Source organism: Ambystoma mexicanum, chromosome 1q (genome assembly GCF_040938575.1).
Source record: "Ambystoma mexicanum isolate Mex_15411 chromosome 1q, UKY_AmexF1_1, whole genome shotgun sequence".
Taxonomy (NCBI): Eukaryota; Metazoa; Chordata; class Amphibia; order Caudata; family Ambystomatidae; genus Ambystoma; species Ambystoma mexicanum.
Window position 1 is genome coordinate 673,647,458 of NC_090922.1, and position 20,968 is coordinate 673,668,425.

General features: G+C 45.2%; 1 protein-coding gene across 1 annotated transcript in view; it reads left to right on the forward strand.

Moving 5' to 3' along the window:
* The first annotated feature begins 6,096 nt into the window (after positions 1 to 6,096).
* Positions 6,097 to 20,968, forward strand: part of LOC138535220 (kinetochore protein Nuf2-A-like) — a 528,523-nt gene continuing 513,651 nt past the window's right edge. Inside the window, exon 1 of the mRNA XM_069641278.1 lies at positions 6,097 to 6,229. The gene's annotated coding sequence lies outside the window, so the exon portion shown is untranslated. The remainder of the gene's footprint in view (positions 6,230 to 20,968) is intronic.

Here is a 20,968-nt window from a genome sequence, read left to right on the forward strand (position 1 = left end):
CACTTCGCCCAAGCGGCGTCATAGCTCCTAATAGTGGTGGGGGCCCATGAGTCTCTGATACAATACGCAGCTTCTCTCGAAAGGCCTGGAAAATCCCATTGTCTCCTGAAATCCTGCATGCCAGCAGCTGCAGGACCCCTGACTGCACTAACGGGTGTCACTGACCTCGCAGATCGCAAAGCAGGTCCGCTTCCCACGGAATCAGTCTCAGAAAATCCAAAGAAATTTCCATCAGAGTCAGAAACCATGCTTGCGATTTCCAGAGCGGTGCAACCGAAACCAATTCCGCTCGCTCTCGACGTACCTTCGCCAGCGTCCTCATCAACATGATGAATGGGGGAAAAGCATACTGAAGGGCTCCCGCCCAGTTGTGCAGAAAAGCATCCGTCTCTAATGCTCCGGGGTATATCCTCCAACTGTAATACTTCGGCACCTGCGCATTCAATCTGGAAGCAAACAGATCTATCTCTATCTGACCCCACAGCTCCTGCAGGCAAGAGAATACACGCCTGACCAGCATCCAATCGCTGGAATCCGCTAGAAACCTGGGGTTCCAATCCGCAATCACATTCTGCTTCCCTGGGAAATACTCCGCTGCTATCATCAACTTTCTCTGCAGGCAATAATGCCAAAAGTCTTTCGCAATCTCTGCCAACATTTTGGATCTCGTCCCCCCCCCAATTTGTTTATATACCTTACTGCTGATATATTGTCCATCTTCAGCAGAATAGAACAATTCACTCGATCCTTGGCGAACACTTGCACGGCAAAGGACCCTGCTAGAAGCTCCAGACAATTTATATGAAGCTTTAACTCTTCTTCCGACCATCGGCCTCCTGTCTGAAGCTGACCACACCTGGCTCCCCAGCCCAGCCTGCTGGCGTCCGACTCTATTACTAATCCTGGTACATCCCCAATGATAGCCCTGCCGTTCCAGGCTTCCATGTTCTGTAGCCACCACTGCAACTCTACTCTCCCTTCTTCGTCCAGCAGCACTAACTGGTGATATCTCACCCCTCCTTGGAGGTGCCTGATCTTTAATCTCTGTGTAATGAAGCGGCCCGGGAAAGATTGCCTGAATTGACGCGGCCAACAGACCTACAATGCGTGCCAGACTCCGAAGCGAAATATAAGACTTCTCTAATGCTATCCTCAACTCTTTCTTCACACTCTTTATCTTTTGCTGTGTTAACTCTAGTGTGGCCTTCCTGGTATCCACTATAAATCCCAGAAACTCTATCCGCTGCTGCGGATTGAGCTCCGATTTCTCCCAATTGATCAGAAACCCGAGGGATGAAATTAGATCGCACACCCAAGTCACTCGACTCTGCAGGACCGACTTGCTTTGAGCTAGGACTAGAATATCGTCCAGATAAATGATAATACTTATGCCTCTGTTCCTGATAGCCTCCGCAACCGGCCTCATCACGTTTGTGTACGCCCACGGCGCTGATGCCAGACCGAAGGGCAGGCATGCGAAACGCCAACTTTGACCTTTCCACCAAAACCTGAGGTAGTCCCTGAACTCCTGCGCCACTGGAATAGTTAGGTACGCATCCTTCAGATCTAACCTTGCTAGACAATCTCCTTTGCGTTTTTTGTAACAGGAGGGACAGCCTCAGGTCGGGCAGGACAAAAAGGCTGGCATACGGTCATATACGAGAGGGTCGTCCTGTCCTCAAACATTTGTAACTGCAATGATTTAAATGCAGTGAAAATTTCAAATCCTCCAAGGTTCGGTCAGTAAGACATTGCAAATTATGCATTTACTGAGAAAGGAATAATCCAAACGCTGGACTTACACTATAGTGGCCATTTTGAATTTGGCTACACATGTAGATTTGTAATCAGAGGGTATAAACAAAATGAACAGAAAACACTTTAAATCAAGTAGGTCACAGTTTTCTCAAGTGTTCTGTCATAAACAATTGCAACAATGTGTAAACAGGTGTATAAACAACGGTGAGCAAAACACTTTCATATTCAATGCATTCATCAAATTCAGTGAGTGTTACAAATGCACCCACTCTTCAAACCATATATAGTCCACAATGTATCTTTGGTTTTAGGGGTATGTGAATGTCCTCCAAAACGACAAGTTTTTTAGAGAAACAAAGACATATTGTTTAGGTGATGGCAAAATGACGTCCAAAGGACTGGTGGGCTGGTCCACTTTAGAGTGGAGAATGGGACTAAAAAAGTAGGGTCTGTTGTAGCCTGGCTTAGAAAGGGATAACCAGATGACTGGTCCGATGTCAAAACTAGAAGTAAAGATGGTTCTTGTGGTCAGTGTTCACAGTTGTAATTGCAGGAACTGAGTGACCTCGGACGTTCGGCTGGGTGATTGTGGAGCCTTCTTCTGGGGCCAAGGTTAAACAGGTCTCCTGTTTGAGGGCAGGACGGCCCTCTCGGATATAACAATCTCCTTTGCGTAACAGATCCCTCAGAAGATAAATACCTTCCATCTTGAAATGTCTGTAAACTAACCATCCGTTCAGCTCCTTTAGATTGATAACTTGCCTTGACTTCCCTTTCCTGTGAACCAGGAACATATTGCTGTAGAAACCCAAGGTTCCCCTGGGACACTCCTCTATCGCCCCTTTCTCCACCAGCACTCGTAACTCTTTCTCGAGGAGGGAGTCCTCCTCTGCTGACATCCTCAGACTCATCGGAATCTGCTCCTGATACGGAATAGCTGCAAACTCTAGTCTTAAACCTACCACTGTTTGCAAAACCCAGACATGGCCTGGTATTGCACGCCAAGCATTCAAACGCAAAGCCAACCTCCCCCCTACTCTGGGGTAACCTTCGTTCAGCGCACTTACCGACTGGTGCACTTTGTTGTTGAACATTTTCCTCGACCCCTCTTGCCACGGAATCCTATCCCCCTGGCCGGGAAGGAGTCTTGCTGACGATTTTCCCAATACATTGCCCTGGGTCCTTGAGGTCGCCTTGTAAAACCTCGACCGGCTGCTCGACCTCTCTGGCGGCCGGTCCCAGCAAAAACCCGTCCGGGAAAAATTTTGCGAATAGACGATTGCGCTTTTTCCAAGACTTTATACGTTCCGACAAATCGAGACATTTCTTTGGCAAACGCCTCACCAAACCGCATACCCTTGGCAGCCTTGTACCTGCGAGATCCCCTAACTTGTTATCAATCTTCACGAGCAAGCTGCGACGTCTCTCAGCTGAAAGGGCGCAGCTAGCGTTTCCCAAGAAACAGACAGCCCTCCGAGCCCAATTGGCCAGCGTCTGAGGATCCACCGGCTCGCCGGTGTCTCTAGCCCTTTCTGCTAAATCCATTATTTTAGCAATGGGACCCGCTATATCTAAAACCTTATCTTGACAGGCTTTCCACGCTGTCTACGCCCCTGCGGATGTCTTTCGAGGCTTTAGTAACAAAAGTGACCATTTTGACATCTAGCTCCGGGGTCTCCATCACTTTCCCTGGCAAATCCGGTCTAGGACACTCCGCTCGCATCCTAAAACTCACTTCTCACTCCAGAGGCTTGCGAATTCTCTGAGCCATTTAATGGGCCACTCTGGGGGAAGGCACCCACACTGAAGATCTCGGGTGTTTGATGCCATCTGGGTCAAATATGTCGTCCAGGTCGTCTATCGGGTCTTTACTCTCCGCGTCCGCTCTCTCCTCCTCCAGGAGGTCCCCCTCAACCTCATCTTCCTCCTGTGAATACTCCTCACCTTCTTCGGCGTCCCCTGTATTTACCACCCCTGGGGTAGGGGGTTCGAGGTTCGGCACTGTCGCCCTTCCCAGAAATGCTGCCTTTAGCTTATCGAAAGGGCCGACAACCTCTCGGGGCTTGGACTGGGCCCCTGACGTATGACCCGGGGGGGGGGGTAAAAGAATGGGGGCTCTTCCGGGTCTTAACCACCCCCTTCTGCGCTGGCCCCAGCTTCCTATGAGGGCCTTGCGAAGTGCCCTCCCCGGGGCTGAGCTCTCTGTCTTTTCAGTGCAGCTTTATTTGCCAGAAGGGACTCAAGCACTTCTAGCCGCTCTTCAATGGGCCTGACCCCTTGGGACACTGCTACTCACAGTGAGTCCCCTAATACTCTTTTAAAATTTAGGGACAGGTCCCTGTCTCCTTCCCACTCCTCCTCGCTGGAATCAGGAGTGGTGCTGCCCTCCTCCATACTCATAGGGAGGTAACTCTGAGGTCCCTCTGAACACCCTGTTGACTTCTGCACAAATGTCTTTTTTTGTTTGTTTTTTTTAATGGAGGTTCAGTGCCTGATATTGCCAATGCCACGCAGCGGGCACAATCGAGAGGCTCTGAGCGCTGCAAAAAGAACTTTGGAGGATAAAAGGAGAAGCAGACGCACTCTACGCGCGCGGAAACATTCACTGAGGCTTTTCGGAATGACCGCGGACCACTGCGCATGCACGCCGCGTCACCATCCCATGTGACCACAATACACCGTGGGTCCTTTCCTCTAACCTGAATACGGCTGTGACAACTAAACTGAACACCACACTAAAAAAGGGAAACCGCTCAGGTCGCCCGACGCGAGCGAGATGACTTGCGGCCCCGAAGCTCACCCTTATCTGCTACCGCGCGCTCCTTTCACGTGCGCGCACCGCCGGCCCGCTACGCGAATAATCTGTTACCAGATCACGGTAATACCCAAAGTTCCTACTAATGTAATAGCACACGCAACTATGTGCACAACTATATACGCTAAACAGCCACACATGCAAACCTCACACTGCTCTATACTCAAGACAAAGTCACTCTACATGGAGCATAGGGGAAAGGTGACTTATCTGTAGATGAAGCAGCAAAGGAAGAGGAAGAGATGAAGGCAGGAAGTGAGGCATGGACTGAGCTGACACGGGATTGGTGTCCAGGACTTTGTGGGAAACTACCAGGACACTGGGGACTTGTGGGTAGTGGTAGTCCCAGGTCGGAGTAGTTTCTGATTCTGTTTTTTGATGTTTTTCTGAGTTAAAAAAAAAGAAAATGAGTGTGTGTTTTGAAAGGTGGTTGCTATTTGAAGTAGCAATAAAGAGTTAAGCATAATGCTTGCCTCCGGTCTTGTCATAGAATCACCCACCTCTGCTGCACATAAGAGATCCACAAATAACCCCCTGCCCCAGGCAGGCCAAAATAGCCTCTCCGCTAAATTTTTTTTAAAAAGCCAGTCTCCGTTTTAGGCAAAGGGAAGGTGACCACTCACTGACAGTCCCATCACAAAATGATTTAATATTGATACGGGGCAACACTTATAAATCAAACAAGCACCAGAATACTTTACGTATTTTCCTGTGTGACATTAACCAGATCTCTGACATCGCATGGCTCAAACTGCCAACCTTTCAGATCACCAGGTACCCATCCGACGCATTACCCGATTGTGCCATAAAGCCGGATTACAAAACAAATACATAGGAAGGCCTACAATATTAATTGGAGCAATCACAGCAAAAGCTCCTTTATGAATGGCATGCTCACACATTGTGTATGGAGGGTAGTAGTCCAGTCCTAGGTCTATGTGATGGGGTGTTTTGAGTGTCTGCCTTGGTAGTCCTTTAAGTTTCTGGCCATTCCAGCTTTTTATCTTGAAAATCTGGTCACCCTACCCTCTGCATGAGAAAACAATCAAAAAAATAACTATCCACTTTACTGCAAACTTATGCTGGAAATGTGTGCCCCTCTGCACAGAATAGTCATGTATGTCCAGCTGTCCAAAAAACGATCTACCCTCTCTGCTGCTCTTAACAAGTCGGCAAAATGATACTCTCCAGCAAGCAGGACAAAAGAAATTCTCTCCACGAGAAAAAAAATATTTATTATCCGCATTACTGTAAACTAATATAATGGAAATTCTATTGAGAACGGAGGGGCTGTTATCAGCCCCACTACATATCATTATAACACGTAGAACATAACGACTCCGCAAAATACGAATACACCCTCCTCCGGGCAGGGATCGCCCCGCTTCATTATAGTCCATTATAATCCAACCTCTCCGCTCCTGCTGCTACCCCTCACAAAGACAACAGATGTATGAAGTACGAAACCTGAGGCACGTGACTTCTCAAACAAGCCCGAACGTGCCACTCACGTGACGAAGAGGAGAAAGAGCGTCGCTAAGGTCCTTTTCTCTGATGGGAATTAGACACTACCCTTGTCATGTAGGCGCGACAATTTAAATTTCAACCAGTTGTCTAGAGCAGCTGATTAAAGAGAAGTAGCAAACATTTTTGCAGGTAAGCATGGGTTCAACAAAACTAATATTTTGAGGGGCATAACATTTTAAAATTTCGGGAGACGAACTAACATCAGAGACTGTACGTGAGGGACACATTTACTTGGGATGGGGAGACAGCAGAATCTAACTAACTTCTTTTCACGTTGTTAAGAGACTATTTCTGGTGCAACTTCAATGTTACAGCTTCAATGTTACAAAAGGTTAACTCTCCCGTTCACATCTGAAACTTGAGGACTGCTGTGAGAATGAGCCCTGCACCTATGCTTCCAGTCACTCTCTTTACATGCAAGTAGTAGCATAGGTCGCAACTCACCCGCCTTGTAAGCAGATGAATCACCCTCACCCGCTAAATCTCTCATACGCCCATTCACCCGTCTTGGTGACAAAAAAGGTTGGGAGCTATGGTAGTAGTAGTACCCAATCATGAGTATTTCAAATGCCTAGAAACGAATGCAGCTCCTAATAGTAGAAGGCTTTACATTGTTGCATGCTGGGCCATTTTTAGACACCGTTTATTTGCTGTGTCCTGCCACGGCTTTGTAGATCAGCCAGGTCAAATAAACATAAACCATCATTTGGGGGTAATGGTCACTGAAGCACAATCTGCCCAGTGGTCGTTGCCCCACCGCCTGTAATAGATGCATGACAACAATGTGGTGAATATGCAATGCGATTAAGCGGAGAGGATTTACGATGAAAATGCTGTGGGATCGGTGGTGTATATGGATTAAGTCTACCATTTAACGTTACATCCAGACGAATGTATAGGGCACCAACTTTTGACAGTGACGCATCAGTAACCCATTCAACGGGATTGCTTTAAACTTAAAGAACGGTTCATCGATGATGTTGTGACCTATCACAACATGCGCCCTCCCTCTGCAGAGGTCCCTTTCCTCGCACCCCTACACCACCACCCTGTCATGCGCCTCAAAAAGCGTAAACTGCGGTACAGATTGGGCGGCCCCTTGCGTCAGCAAGGTGCATGATGATCATGCTAATGCAGTGGCACAGCTAATGCAGTTCTAGGTGAAAGGTGCAAGTACATTTTTTATTCAAACTTAACATCTTTCACCTAGTGTATAAACAGGGGGGCAGAGGGGTGCTCTGACCCTCGGATGTATCAGCCGCCACCGTGTGTGACCAGTAACATAATTATGGGCATGCGTGGTAAATAAAGCTTTTGGTGCCAGGAGGGCAGTGACTCCTGAGGGGGCATTGTAACAGTTCAAGGTCAGAGGTGCCAGGTGAGTATTTTTATTACAAGGAATTTAACATCTTCGATGAATTGTTGCGAACAACAAAGCATTGTGTGGTGAGCTGTTGTCTTGCTTGTGTGCTTTCACTGTTGTGAGTGGTCATCCATAGAACGTATGTGTGTGTTTTGAGTTGCTAAACTTTCACTGGTGTCAGTTGGTGGTGGGCACCAGTGTATTTGATTCTCTGGGACTTATACTTCTTTGTATACTTATTATCCCTGGTCTTGACAACTAAATCAAAGTTTACTTGGAACCAGGGGAGTATATCCAAATGCAGTGCGCTTAAGTCCATACATTCTCATTCACGCCCCCAATCCACTTTTTTATTAACATTAGTGGCAGATGTTGTATGTGTCCTCTTTTTAGGGACCGTGTGGGTGAGGACCAATATAACATGTATACAAAAAATCCCACAACGGCTTCCACCCTTTAAGCTAGAGGGATGTGCCTGATATCCACCTGCCATCTACCCACACATTTTCTATTCAACTCCATTCCAAAGACGGCTTTTGTTTATCAAAAATAACATACATATTTTAATATTTATTAATTTGTAAAACATATTCATGATAAAAATGCTTATAAAAAATGATTGTACAAGTGGTTCACACACAACAAATCATTCTTTTCAAAACACCATTTCATTATTAGTGTATATGCATCAAACCATCAAATCTTGCTATAATTCGAGGTGCCAACAACAATTCTTATCCCTCTCAAACAGTTCCTTTGTCTAGGAGAGAATAGATGTAACAACGCCTTTTCAGGGGAGATTAATCTAATTTATAAAGTAGAGTATTGTTGAAAGCCAGACATGGGGAGTGAGGAGGGGAAATGATGAGAGGGCAAGTAAGTCATGAGTATTTGCCCACGATGTGGCAAGAGAGTTTGCAATCGTAGACACTGGTGCAGTTATATTCCCCTGATTGTGGCTGTTTTTCAGAGCACCAGTAATGGACACATCTGGGTGGACAGCATAACTTTTTTTCAGAGGGTGGATGCAACCCCTTGGGTTTTTTTAGGTTTGTAAGCTTGCTCAAGTATTTGGATAATAGGATTTTACTCAGGTTGTCATGTTCGCAGTGCAGACGCTTACCCACAAGACCAAAAGCATTTGCTTCATATTGGGATTTTGTTTTCCATGGAATATTTCACTACAGATTGCTGGGTTTATAAGGTGAGCAACTTTTATACTTTGACAGCATATTTATTGGAAGATTTCCTCTCTCAGGCTATGTGTCTGGTTTTCATTACTTAAGTCTAATGCTACTTTGTGTTACACACTTTAAGGAGAAGGTCAATTGAACTAGTATTTTTCACTTTAAAATATATGGTCACTTGCGTATATACTTGGGTGCCTTTGATTTTCACTATGGGGCAAAAGTACCAGCATATGTTATTCTTGCAGCCGATCATTTCTTTTCTTTTTACCCTTTTCCGTGCTGCTTGAATGCGGTTAGTTGGGGTCACGCGATGTATCACAACAGTCACCAAGAGACCGGCCATAAAACAAGGGGCTTGTAGCACGCTGTTTAATCAACCTGTGTGAGCCTCTGCAAATAATGTATTCACACAACTAAATTAACTAAAAACAATGAGAGTTCTGAAAGGCTGCAATCTTTTATACATAATTTTAAAAAAAGATATTTTTACAGCTACATTGACATTGAGGGTGAAAAATCTCTGGTTACCCTGTTCTCCCATCCATGCATTAACAAGGACAGACCCTGCTTGGCTTCAAAGTGAGGAAAAGGCCAGTCCCCTAATGCCATGGTGCCTAATAAGTGAGGAAATGTTACAAGACCACTTAGAGCAACATGGCTTGAGCGGGCTGGCCCCTTCCTCACTTTGAAGCTAAGCACTCACTGTGTGTATATTTATGGGTGCCCGCTTTTGATTTTTGCTATGGGTGTAGAAGTACGTGGGCATATGTTCTTGCAGTCAGTTATTTTTTTCCCCCATTTCCCTGCAGCTTAAATGTGGCTAGTTTGGGTTGTGCAATGTATTACAACAGTCACGATGTGACCGGCCATAAAACATGGGGCTTGGAGCACAGGATAGGACATTCGACACAGCCAGTTAGGTACACGCTGTCATGGCATGACTGTTTTGCTGCAGGTCCCGTTAGACGCAGCCAGTTGGGCGCAGGGACCTCTTAGCGCAGAGATGTTTCGCCGTGTGAGGTCGCAGTTAGCCTGGCATGCAGGCACTTTGCATTCTGTAATATGAATTAAACGTGAAAAACATTTATTTACTGCAACATTATAAAACAGAATGAAACATGCATTACACAGTCTCTGGGCAACATTATATAACTGAAAAAACGAAATAAAAACACATGCTGAAAGCTGCTTTCGAGAATCCTGGCTTGCAGGATTTGAAGTGCAGCACTTGACCATTATGCTACAATGATATTATTGTTTGAATTCTCACAAGTTTCATACTTGGCCTTTTACAATTGCACAAATTAAGTACGAAATGTATGCACCTTGAATCACTAAGCCATTGTGGTCTAGTGGTTGAATGCTGGTCCTTGAACTCTGGTTGACCAGGGATCAAGACTTAAAAAAAAAAACAATTGTTTTATTTAAAACTATATTTTGGTAAACACTCTGTATTCTGGACTATGTAGTGTAACAGGCATGCCTTTGATCCATGTGTTCTCCTTTATGGAATTGCTGCATGATTTTAAGAATATCTTTTGAGCTGCACCACCAGTGGGTTTATATTAGTTGCACGTGAGCCAGCGCAAACAAGACTTTCTTTACAGTCCCATTATTTCCTTAACCTATTGCGCTACTGTTAGACGGTGAAAATGGCGGGGACAAGTAGACATCACTGCGCTCCAGCCCCTTATTCTCACTTTCCCCAGCTGAAATCTCCCCCCCCCCTCTAATTCTACACTACCTACCTCCTCCTTCAATAACTTACAGATCCCCTACTGCCATTCAATGCAAACAAATAGAGGTGCAGGTGAAATCATGAATATAGGCATGTACATGTCTTGTATATATTATATGCCACGCACCCCTTGTTATTTGTAAGATGATCATTCAGATTTTCTTTTTGCTTTGTATTTTGGGACTTGTAGTACAGGACACTTGATGGACCAAACAAACTACAAGTCACAAAATGAAAAAAAAACAGAACTGGATGGGCATCTTACGAATTACATGGAGACCCCCCACACACACCGACACTGAAAACCCACACTCGCCCTGTCGCACTGCTCGCATACATACACGAGTGCACACTCGTGTGCACCCACTAACAGTCTTCTCCACCGAGCAAATGCATACTTTCTCACAAACCACTTCACACCATGTGCATACACTCAAGCTCGCATCAAACACACATATTTTGCATGCACACCCTGTCAGGTGACATGGACACCCTCACACCACACATTTCCCCCTTACACTGCACATATATTTAAAGAGGATTACACCGTCTCTGGGCAACATTATAAAACGGAAAAAATCACATTTATGCTGAAATTGGAGAACTCTGGCATGGAGGAGTTTGAGACGCAGCACTTAACCATTATACCACAATTATGTTATTGTTTGGATTTTCACAAGTTTCCTACCTAGCCTTTTCATCATTGAACATATTTGTTAAGTATGAAATGTATGCCCCATGAAGTACCAAGCCATTGTGGCCTAGTGGTTGAATGCTAGGCCTACAACTCTGGCAGAACAGCGTTCAATGCTGCATGTTTTTAAACATTTATTAAATTAAAAGAAAAGCAACGCAACTTGGAGGTGACAAGGTTTTTGCAGTGCAGTCCTGCAATCTTATTTGACATGAGTGAGTTTAGATGTGGCTGCAATGTCAGCTAAATCCAAACATCCCTTGCGCCAAACAGCACTGGAATGGCTTTTGTGCCAAAAAGGGAGCACCAAAATGGGTGCTGCGGCGGTATGGCCGTGCCAAATCGGCCCGCACAAAATGATTGCACTGAAAAAGGGTGTACTGCTTGGAGCTCGCTGCTTAACCAAAGTGTGTACTCCATGGCAAATCATTTGATCTCGCTGCACATTGCCTAAAAACATTGTGAGCTCTCAAAGTCTGCATCCGAAGGACATGGCTAGAGCCGTGGAGACATTTTAAAATGGACAGTGGGTACGACCAAAGACCATGCCCACTGACCATGGCCGAAGACTGTGCTAGTGGTCTGCAAGCATTCTAAAAATCTATGGAATAACAAAACCCTTGAAATTAAAGGAAAAAGCTTTAGTTGCAGGGATGTTAAATTGAGAATTTAATGCAACAAAACCCTTGAAATTCAGCTAAAACGCCCTTAACTTCATCGCTCCTGTTTTGCAGCCTATGACCACAATGATGACATCACAGATCACATCACTGATATCTCTGGTGACAACACTAATTACATTGTACATAACTGATTACATCAATAATGGAATTAGACATAATCTCGTTTCTAAATTAGCTCATGAAACCTTTGATGACCTTATTAACAATGTAGGCCGTGGACTTGTTATGACAAAGGCTGGAGTCACTGGACAGCACCAAAGGCTATAGCTAGTGGTTGGTTAGTGTTTAAAAACTAACTATACACTATAAACATTGTCATAGAAATGTGTTAAGCAATAAGAGTATAGCTTTATTCTTTCCATCTTGCGTGCAAAGTCACAGTAGCATCATGCAGATAAATGTGAGCCTAACAAATCCCAGTGGGTTTTAAAGCCATAGTCCTTATTTCATTAAGCATGCAATATTATGTACCCTTCTCACTTCTGATCACTCCCTCCCATTCACATCTCTAAAGGGAAAAAAGTCCCTGCTAATAGTCTCACCACCCCATCAGTGCCTAATGGCTCACATTGTATTGCTTCGTTGACACAGAGCAACGGCAGAGCCCCTCTGCTGCCTGGAGCTCCTTGGGACATTGTCCTGGCAGCAGGACACCTCTTCCATTCGGAAAAGGTAAGGTGTCCTGCTGCCATGACAATGATATGATATATTTTATTTATATCACGCTCGTGCACAAGTGTTTCAGAGCGCGACCCGGCAAAAGGGAAGGGAACATGGGAGAACAAAAAAAACAATGATCTTACTAGGCACAGTGACATTAAGAGTGCGCAAGAGAAAGGGAAAAGGGAGAAAGTGCATGGAAGGGGGAGAAGTGGCAAAGTGCGGAACAGAGGAGAACATAATAAATAATAAAGAATACAATTAATAAATAAAGGCAGTAGTAGTGCAGCCAGCAAATGGCAAGTTGCTAGGTTAGTCAGATAGGGGGAATCTGATAAGTGCAGAAGAAAAGCGGGTTCGGGACTGTATGGGTACAGATACAGACTCCAGTACAAGGGGTGGCCAGGAGGCCGTGCGGGAGGGTGGCAGGGTGAGCAGGTACCTGTGGAGGGTGGCAGGGTGAGCAGGTACCTGGGTCAGACGGACAGAGAGGAGCCAGGTACACAGTGTCTCGAAAGAGCAGATCAGGAGGGGAGAAAAGGGGCAAAGGCAGAAGCGAAGAGGAAGATCTTGAGCTGCTTCCGGAACCGGAGATGGTTCTTCTCAGGTTTCAAGGTGGCAGGGAGGCTGTTCCAAAGGGAGTCCCCAGCCGAAGACGGAGATCTACCCCCAGCTTGTTTATATGAAAAATGACTGACCCTGTGGAAGTTGGCGGTAGAGGAGCGAAGGGTTCGAGAGGGGAGGTATTTACAGAGGGATAGTTGAAGGTATTTTGGACAATGCAGAGGGTTTTAAACTTAATCCCTGCATCCACTGGGAGCCAATGAAGGGATCTCAGAGCTGGAGAGATACGACCCCAGGGCTCGAGGCCAAGGACACATCTTGCAGTCCTGTTCTGGATTAGTTGTAAAGAGTGGAGGTAGGTAGGTAGTTTGAGAAAGAGGCTGTTAACAGTAGTCCAACCTAGAGAGAACCAGGCTTGGGAGACAGTGAGCTTCTGAGGGAAGGAGAGGAAAGGCAGAGTACCTCTAATGAGATGCAGTAAGAAATGGGACTTTTTAGAGACATCCGAGATGTGTGCGGAGAAGGAAGGGAAAGGAAGGAAGGAAAGAAAGTGTGGAATCAAAGATGACCCCAAGGTTCCTAGTCTTGCAGGTAGGGGTAGGAGGAGGGCCCAGGGAGGCTGGCCAGAGAGTGAAGGGAAAGGATGGTGAAGGTGTACCAATGAGGAGGATCTCAGTCTTGTTGGCATTTTAGACAAAGATTGTTAGCAGCACACCAATTTTGAATGGCGATTAGGCAATCGGAGATGAGGGAAGGAGAGGAGGTGGCCGAAAAAAGCCTGAAAATTAGCTGGGTGTCATCAGCATAGCACTGGAAATTTGAACAGAAAGTGGAAATGCAATAGGCGAGAGTTGCCAGGTATTGGGAATGAGGTAATGAGCGTGCTGAGTGTTAGGTAAGAATAGGTGCAGTCACACTGTGTGAGACTACACAACACGTATCTGCTTGGTATTGGCAAATTACTTTTCAGAACAGGTTCGTGGATAATCTTTGGATATGCTTCTTACACAATTCCTACGCCCTGGGGTGACTTCAATCACAAGGACAGTAATGGCATTTATATAGTGCACTAGTTATACTTTTGCAGATTCCGAGGTTTCAGAAAGGAACGTTTTAGGGAAGGAAAAGATTAAACAGGTTCTCAGTAAATGTGAGGACAATTAAATGTAGACAAGCCTTTCCCAGCAGTTGCAGTCTACAAGTTACCGCCTATGAGGGACAAACAATATCATAGTCAATGGACTAGAACCGTCTCCAGGGAGCCAGAACACCCAAAGTCAATTGGAACACAGTCTATGTCGCCATTAGGCACTACTTAGATCAGAAAAAGTCTTGCACAAAGTAAGAGAGTTTGTAGAAAATCACTTGTAGGGTCACACGCTGTTAAGCCTGTCAGAAAGAGTTGGACTCCACTCTAAAAGTAACCAATGCAATTCCCAACTGAGAAAATCACAGCTAAAACAGGATGAGGTAAGTACCCGAAGCCTAAACAGTACCTCTGGTTGAAGAAGAGTGGTCCAGCTGGATTCTGTCTTGCAAGACAAGAGGGAGGACATTTGGAGGGCTCCTGTGGCGGTACTTGGGAGGTCGTCTGCAGCTACAGGCTTGTGTCGGTTCAGCAGCACTTCGCCGTTTCAGCGCTTAGCAAACAGCACCGTCGCAGATCTCAGATACCAGCTGGGCTCCCTTCACTCCTTGGGTCCTGCACTCTAGTGTGGGAACTCGGGATCTGGTCGTCCTGCTGCTGGAGGGTCCTTAGGAGACTCCTGGAGCTTCTAGCCGCATTCGTTACTGCATCAGACGTTTCACTCAACTACGGATTACTCAATCCCTGGCACTTGGTTCTTGCAGCAATGAAGAAGTGCAGAAAGTCAGGGAAGATGGTCCATTGGAGTTCATCTCGTGGTTAGTTGGTCCCACTAACCCAAGGGAAGAAGTCGCCCCTTCCGGAGCTTCTCTGACGAATTGAAAAAGGAGTTTAAGCACAGCAGCAAGGCTTCGCCGGGCAATTTAAAGGTCCAGGAGGATGCAGCAAGCTTTGTTCACTGTTTCTTCGTCTGGTGTTTCTACCAGTGGTCGACTTTGCCTCTTAGTTTCAAAACTCTCGCCTTTTTAGGCAGGTTCCTCCCATTTATACACAGCCTAGTCTGTCAATCACACAGCAGGGACACCAGCAAAACAGGACTGGTTGCATTCCTAGAGACAAAGGACATGGGAGTTGAGGGTCTCTCCCTCACATCCTGTCCTTCCAGACACACTGGAGCCAGAGGCGGGCTTCAGGGCTAAAGCCGGCCAAAGGCAAGACAAAGAGCTTGACTCTGTCTTGACGCACAAAGTACAAGCCAAGAAAGACTTCACAAACCGAAAATGGGGAAAAAAAAGAAGACAGGGGCCATATTGACAAAATGGTCACCAATGGGTGCTGTACTGCAGCGGAGGGTTCAGCCTGTGGTAGAAAAGAACAATGGTAGGAAACATTAAACCACTGCCACCAGCCATTTTAAAGCAGTGAGGGTAACATCAAAATGTTAGATGAGAATGTAGGATAAGGGGCTACTAGGTAACCCCCCAGCACTCCTCATAAGTGGGGTGTGCTGGACTTACATAGAGAAAAGGTAAGTAATGTCAATTTCACTTTACTCTACTTGGGAACTGTAGTTCACCCAAGAAAAGGTATTTAAACCTTTTGAGAAATCTGAAGGGAATCCTCTGTGATACTGTACTGAAGGTGCTATGTGTCAACATACAAAAAGTAGGTGCCTATCGAGTTGGCCAGACTCCAAAAACAGTGAAAACGCACAACCCAAATCAGGACAAAACATATGAGAGCGTGAGAAAAAGGATCTGTCACCCCAGGGTTAAAATTAAAGTCTTAAGTCCAGCTAAAGAGCTGGGGGTCTGTAAGGTGGGAGGAATTCAGCACTAAAATGAAAATTCTCCATAACACTGAGCAGTAATTGCTCGGCACACATTGTCCTGCCAGCGGGACACCTTACCCATTGGACAACAGGAGAGGTGTCCCACTGACAAATGTCCCGTTCTGGCTCTTATAGGAGCCATGGGGGGCAGCTTGCCCCCACCCCTCACCTCCCACGCAGGATACCCTTCGACTCAAGTAAACATTCATGGTTTACTACCATGCCTTTCAATTTAGACACGGACCAATCTCTCCGTTCCCATGCAGATGTCGAGACACTTAAAAACGACAGGCGGAGCCACACACAGTGGTGTGCCGCTTGGCGCAACCATATTGGTCTCAGTCACCAGGAGCCATTCCAAGTTGGCACGTACCATTTCTATTTTTTTGTATACAGCTATGTGATGTTTATTTGACATTTTAAGATTGTATTTTTGTTAAAACATGCATAGGTGGGCTGACTTGTCCTAATCTCTCCAATCTTGGGGGGGGGGGGGGGGGGGTGTATGGGAGGGAGCGGAAAGCGCAGCGCCGTGGGCGTGGCCACACCTATCAGTCGTCCTATCAGTCGCCATAGCAACTCTTTTTAACTCATTCAAGCGCAAGCGCATTCTCCTGACACGGACTGTTGTGCACAAGCAGCAGGTAAGCGGTAGCTTTAGACGCTGCTGCGTGAACTGTACAACTCCATTGATTGTACAAACCCTCAATGCACACCACGGTGTGCACTTCAGAATACACGGATGTACCAGTTTCTTTTGATTTTAGAGCGTGGAACTGAGGGAACATCACCCATATATTTCTCTCACAAGAGAGAATTGAGTAATTGACCGCCTGGTCACAAAACTAAGGTACCCACTATTTTCTCGATCACTGCACGCTTGTGGATTTAAGCCCTACAGTATTGTAACCTCATTTTGCTTTTTGTCTTTTATTTTCCTCGCATCTCTGCATATTTACAACGCGGTATGTATGGTTTTCTTTACTTTGCATATTTTTCTGTTTGACATTTTCACTACTGTATGCACAGATTGTGATATTTTAACAGTGCTGAATTTGTGAATTCTGATTAACTTGCTCACTATAACATTCTGTAGGGCGTAGCCCTGATGATAGAGTATCTCACTCCGAAATGCATTGGCACTAGAGCTCTTCCTTTTTTGAGGCAACAGCTGGCCTCCCTTTCTGTTGAAAATTAAATGTTCGTCTTTTTGCAGTAAATAATTCATGACTTTGGTTTGAAAAATTAATTTTACTTCAAGTATAAGCTATTGAGAAATATGCAGAAGTGATATTTCCTACGCTTACTTTTTCACAAATCTATGGTAACCCCACCAGGGTGTTGTGAGCGACTGGCCAACTGCCTGGTTGCCACTCAGTTTTATTTGATTGAGTACTTTATTGCCACTATTTGCATGCCATCTTATTTTTTTGCACTACTCAGTTCTCGATATCCATTTCTAGCTCTACCCATTGATGATATCGGCCAGGGACATTTATATTTTAGGAGAATATTAAATTGAAATATCATGATTGTCATACATTGTTAATACGTTATGAATGTACTTAGATATAGAAATACTTATAGGGATTGATGAACGTGTGGTACAACACTTTCTAATGAAATCCTGTATTGGGTCCTGTTTAAATTAATTTGTATGAATTAAAATGTTCTAGTGATTGTTGTTTCTTAATATGTTGCTGTTTTAAGGTTTTATGTATATGAACTGCAAATTATTGCATTTTTTGTGTGTGATTTTGTTAAAGGTTATTTTAACCAAATAACAATAAAAAAAAACACATACTTCAAAATGTATATATCCTTTATATTATTTTTACAAACAAATGTGGTATTGCAGCATTAGCGTTTTTCTTATATTGGTATTGTAACGATCAATTTGAACATGCGGCTGCAGTTGTGCAGCATGGAGAAATTGCATGCATTGTTTTGTTGCAAAGGTTTAGGTATTGCCTTTACCAATTCATTCAACATGCGACCAGAATGGTGCAAGAATGGAGTGATTACATAATTTTGGTGTGGTTCAACTACATTTGGGCATTCGACTGTATTGTCTGGGGCTGTCAGTGGGTAGTCATCTTTCTTGCGATGGCCTGAACAAGTTGTGCAGTATAGCTGGGTGACATTAAGAGTTGATTGTCTCCATAGTCATATTCTTGTTTCGTTTACTCACGATTCTTTCCTTGCGCTTGTAGGGTGTCCTCTTTCTGCCTTAAACTGTATCCCATGTGGCCAATCGGTGCAGTTCTAGGTTCTCTAGTGTTTTTGTTTTTTTATAAACATTCTTGTTTTATTAACACAGTATTACTAACAGACTCTTATACATGTTGCATTACAATATGCTACAGATTATTTCTGTATGTTCCCAACTCCCCTCGGTCACCCCCCAGTCTATACCACCTAAATTGTTCTACCACGCCACATTGAACTGTGCTACACATATACATGATCTCTAATCCGCCAGTTGTGACGGGGCATTTGTTGCCCCTTGGGACCCAATCTGCGCAGAGGCAATCAATTCCTGTACCATATGCTTCCACAAGTCTAAATCTACGTTTTGTTCTTCATGACCTCTTGCCACAATGAGATTTCTGCCAGCAACCATTTTTGGAGATCCCTCCACCACTGGTGTACATCAGGACCCTTGTGTGCTTTCCAACCCATTGCTATCCTACATTTCGCCAAAATGTATGCCAGATCTTTCAGCTTACTCGCATTTGTTGCCCGCTTTGGGTGCGCAAAGGTGCCAAGCATACAGGCTGTGGGAGATCCCATGTCTAATATTATACCTGCCTTGGCTAAGGCATGGGCTATCTTTGCCCAATATTGTCGGATCATGCTACAAGCCCAGAACATGTGCATCAGGTCTGCGTTGATCTATCCACATTGTGGGGAGGCTGTCACATTGTTAAATTTAACTATCTTCTTCGGGGTTAGATACGCCCTGTGTGTTGCGTACAACTGAATCAACTAGAGCCTTGCATTTCTAGACACTTTTTTAATGATAAACTAATGCTCTCTTCCATACTGCCTCTCAGTTGCTCCTGCAATTCTGCTTCCCAGCCCTGCCTAGTCTGCTCCAGCATATCCTCCTGCCCTGACATCAATACCTAATATATTCTCAACCCTGCATTCCCACCTTCGGAAATATCATAGAATGTTTCTATTTGTTCATCTTCCTGTAATACCCTGTCAGTTCCCGTCCATTTCAGCTTTAGCTTGGTGAGGAGTGAGGCGTGTATTATATGTTGTCCCTCGTGTATGCCTATTTCTGAAGTGAGTGCCCCAAAATCCATTGGTTTATCCTCTCGTAGTAAGTCTCTCGCCGTCACTACCCCCATGGGTTCCCAATACTTCCTTACGTTCAGTCTGAGTTGTGGGTCCTCAGCTTTTACTGTCACCAGTGAGATCTGGGGGAGTAGTGTGATTCCTTCTCTAGAAAGCGACAAGCCCTATGCCACATCTTCCTATCTAACATCAACAGCAGTGGGTGTTTCGGGACTCGCAGTGTCTCAGTCCATATCACCTCCCTCAGGAAGAACGGGGCGCATGCTGGCTGCAGCAACCGCGTGTCCTGGGTCTGCTCATCCGTCAGCCAATTTCTGACAAATTGCAGCTGGCACGCCATAAAGTATGTCTCAAAGTTGGGCACTTTTAAACCTCCTTGGTCATAAAGCAATTTTGCTAGTGCTATCCTTCATCTTGTGTTATGTCATAGGAAACTATGACATATTGCGTTGAGTCTCTTAAAAAAGCCTCTGGGTATGTTGTATGGGACATTAGTGAAGAAATGCAGGTGCCTTTGGAGCAGCACCATCTTTAGCAATGCTGCCCTCCCCATAACTGAGAGCAGCAGTCTGGCCCAGAAATTCATAGACGTCTCTATTTTATTTACCGCTTTCAATGTGTTCTGCAAAGGTTCTGTCTTTGGATAATGAAAGATATCCACCCCTAGGTGATATCCACCCCTAGGTATCTAAATGTGTCTACGGCCCACTTAATTGGTAGCACTGACATGGGTTTTCCCTCTATACCCAGCTAAGGGAAACCTGCACGATTTCTGTGCATTAATTGTAATACCCCATAGATCTGCATAGCGCTCAAGTACATCTAAAATATACTGGAGGTGTAGTAGCATATCATCAGCATATAGAGAAATCAAATTATCTACAGCTCGTACTGCTATGCCTGCCTCTTGGTATTCCTTGCTTAATTACGCCGCTAATGGCTCCAAAGCCAGTATAAATAACATAGACCATGGGCAACCCTGCCTCGTGTCTTTCTCTAACTGCCATCGTTCTGAAATGTGGGTGACTGTCTCGACCCTCGCCATTGGGTTGCTATATAGCAGCCGTACCCCTTTTATGTATGTGGGTTCCATGCCGGATCTCTCCAGGACCGCCAGCGGCCATGGCCATCTGACCGAGTCGAATGCGTTGACCGCGTCGAGCGAGGCCACAGCATACACGTGTGAGCTGTTATGAGTTTGATCGATAATATGGTGTAACCTCCTCAGGTTGCATGTGATATTTCTGTCCGGGACATATCCCAATTGGTCCAGGTGTATAAGCTTAGATATTGCTGGTTTAAGCCTATTGGCCAGCAAAGCTGTCAGTATTTTCCCGTCCTGGTTAAGCGGCGACGGGGGTCTAGAAGATCTGCAGTCATTGCCTGGCTTGTTTGGCTTACAAAAGTGGGACAATGATAGACTCTCGTAATGTCATTAGTAGCATGCCTGTTTCCTTCGCCTCATTTAGCTTCGCTAGTATCGGGGGTACAACATCGGCCATTCTTTATAAAATTTGCTGGGTAAACCATCTGTCCCCAGGTCTTTCCCTGTCAGCAACCCTCTAATAGTAGATTCCAGTTCATCCCTGGTTATGGCAGCCTCCAGCTTACTTGCTGCCTCTGCATCCAGGTCGGGGAGATCTATCTGTTCCAGGGCTTCATCTATGTCTGCCACTTGTGTTACTCATGTTTCCGCATATAACGCCTTGTAATACTCCTGAAAGCCCTTGTTTATGCCTTCTTGCATCCTAC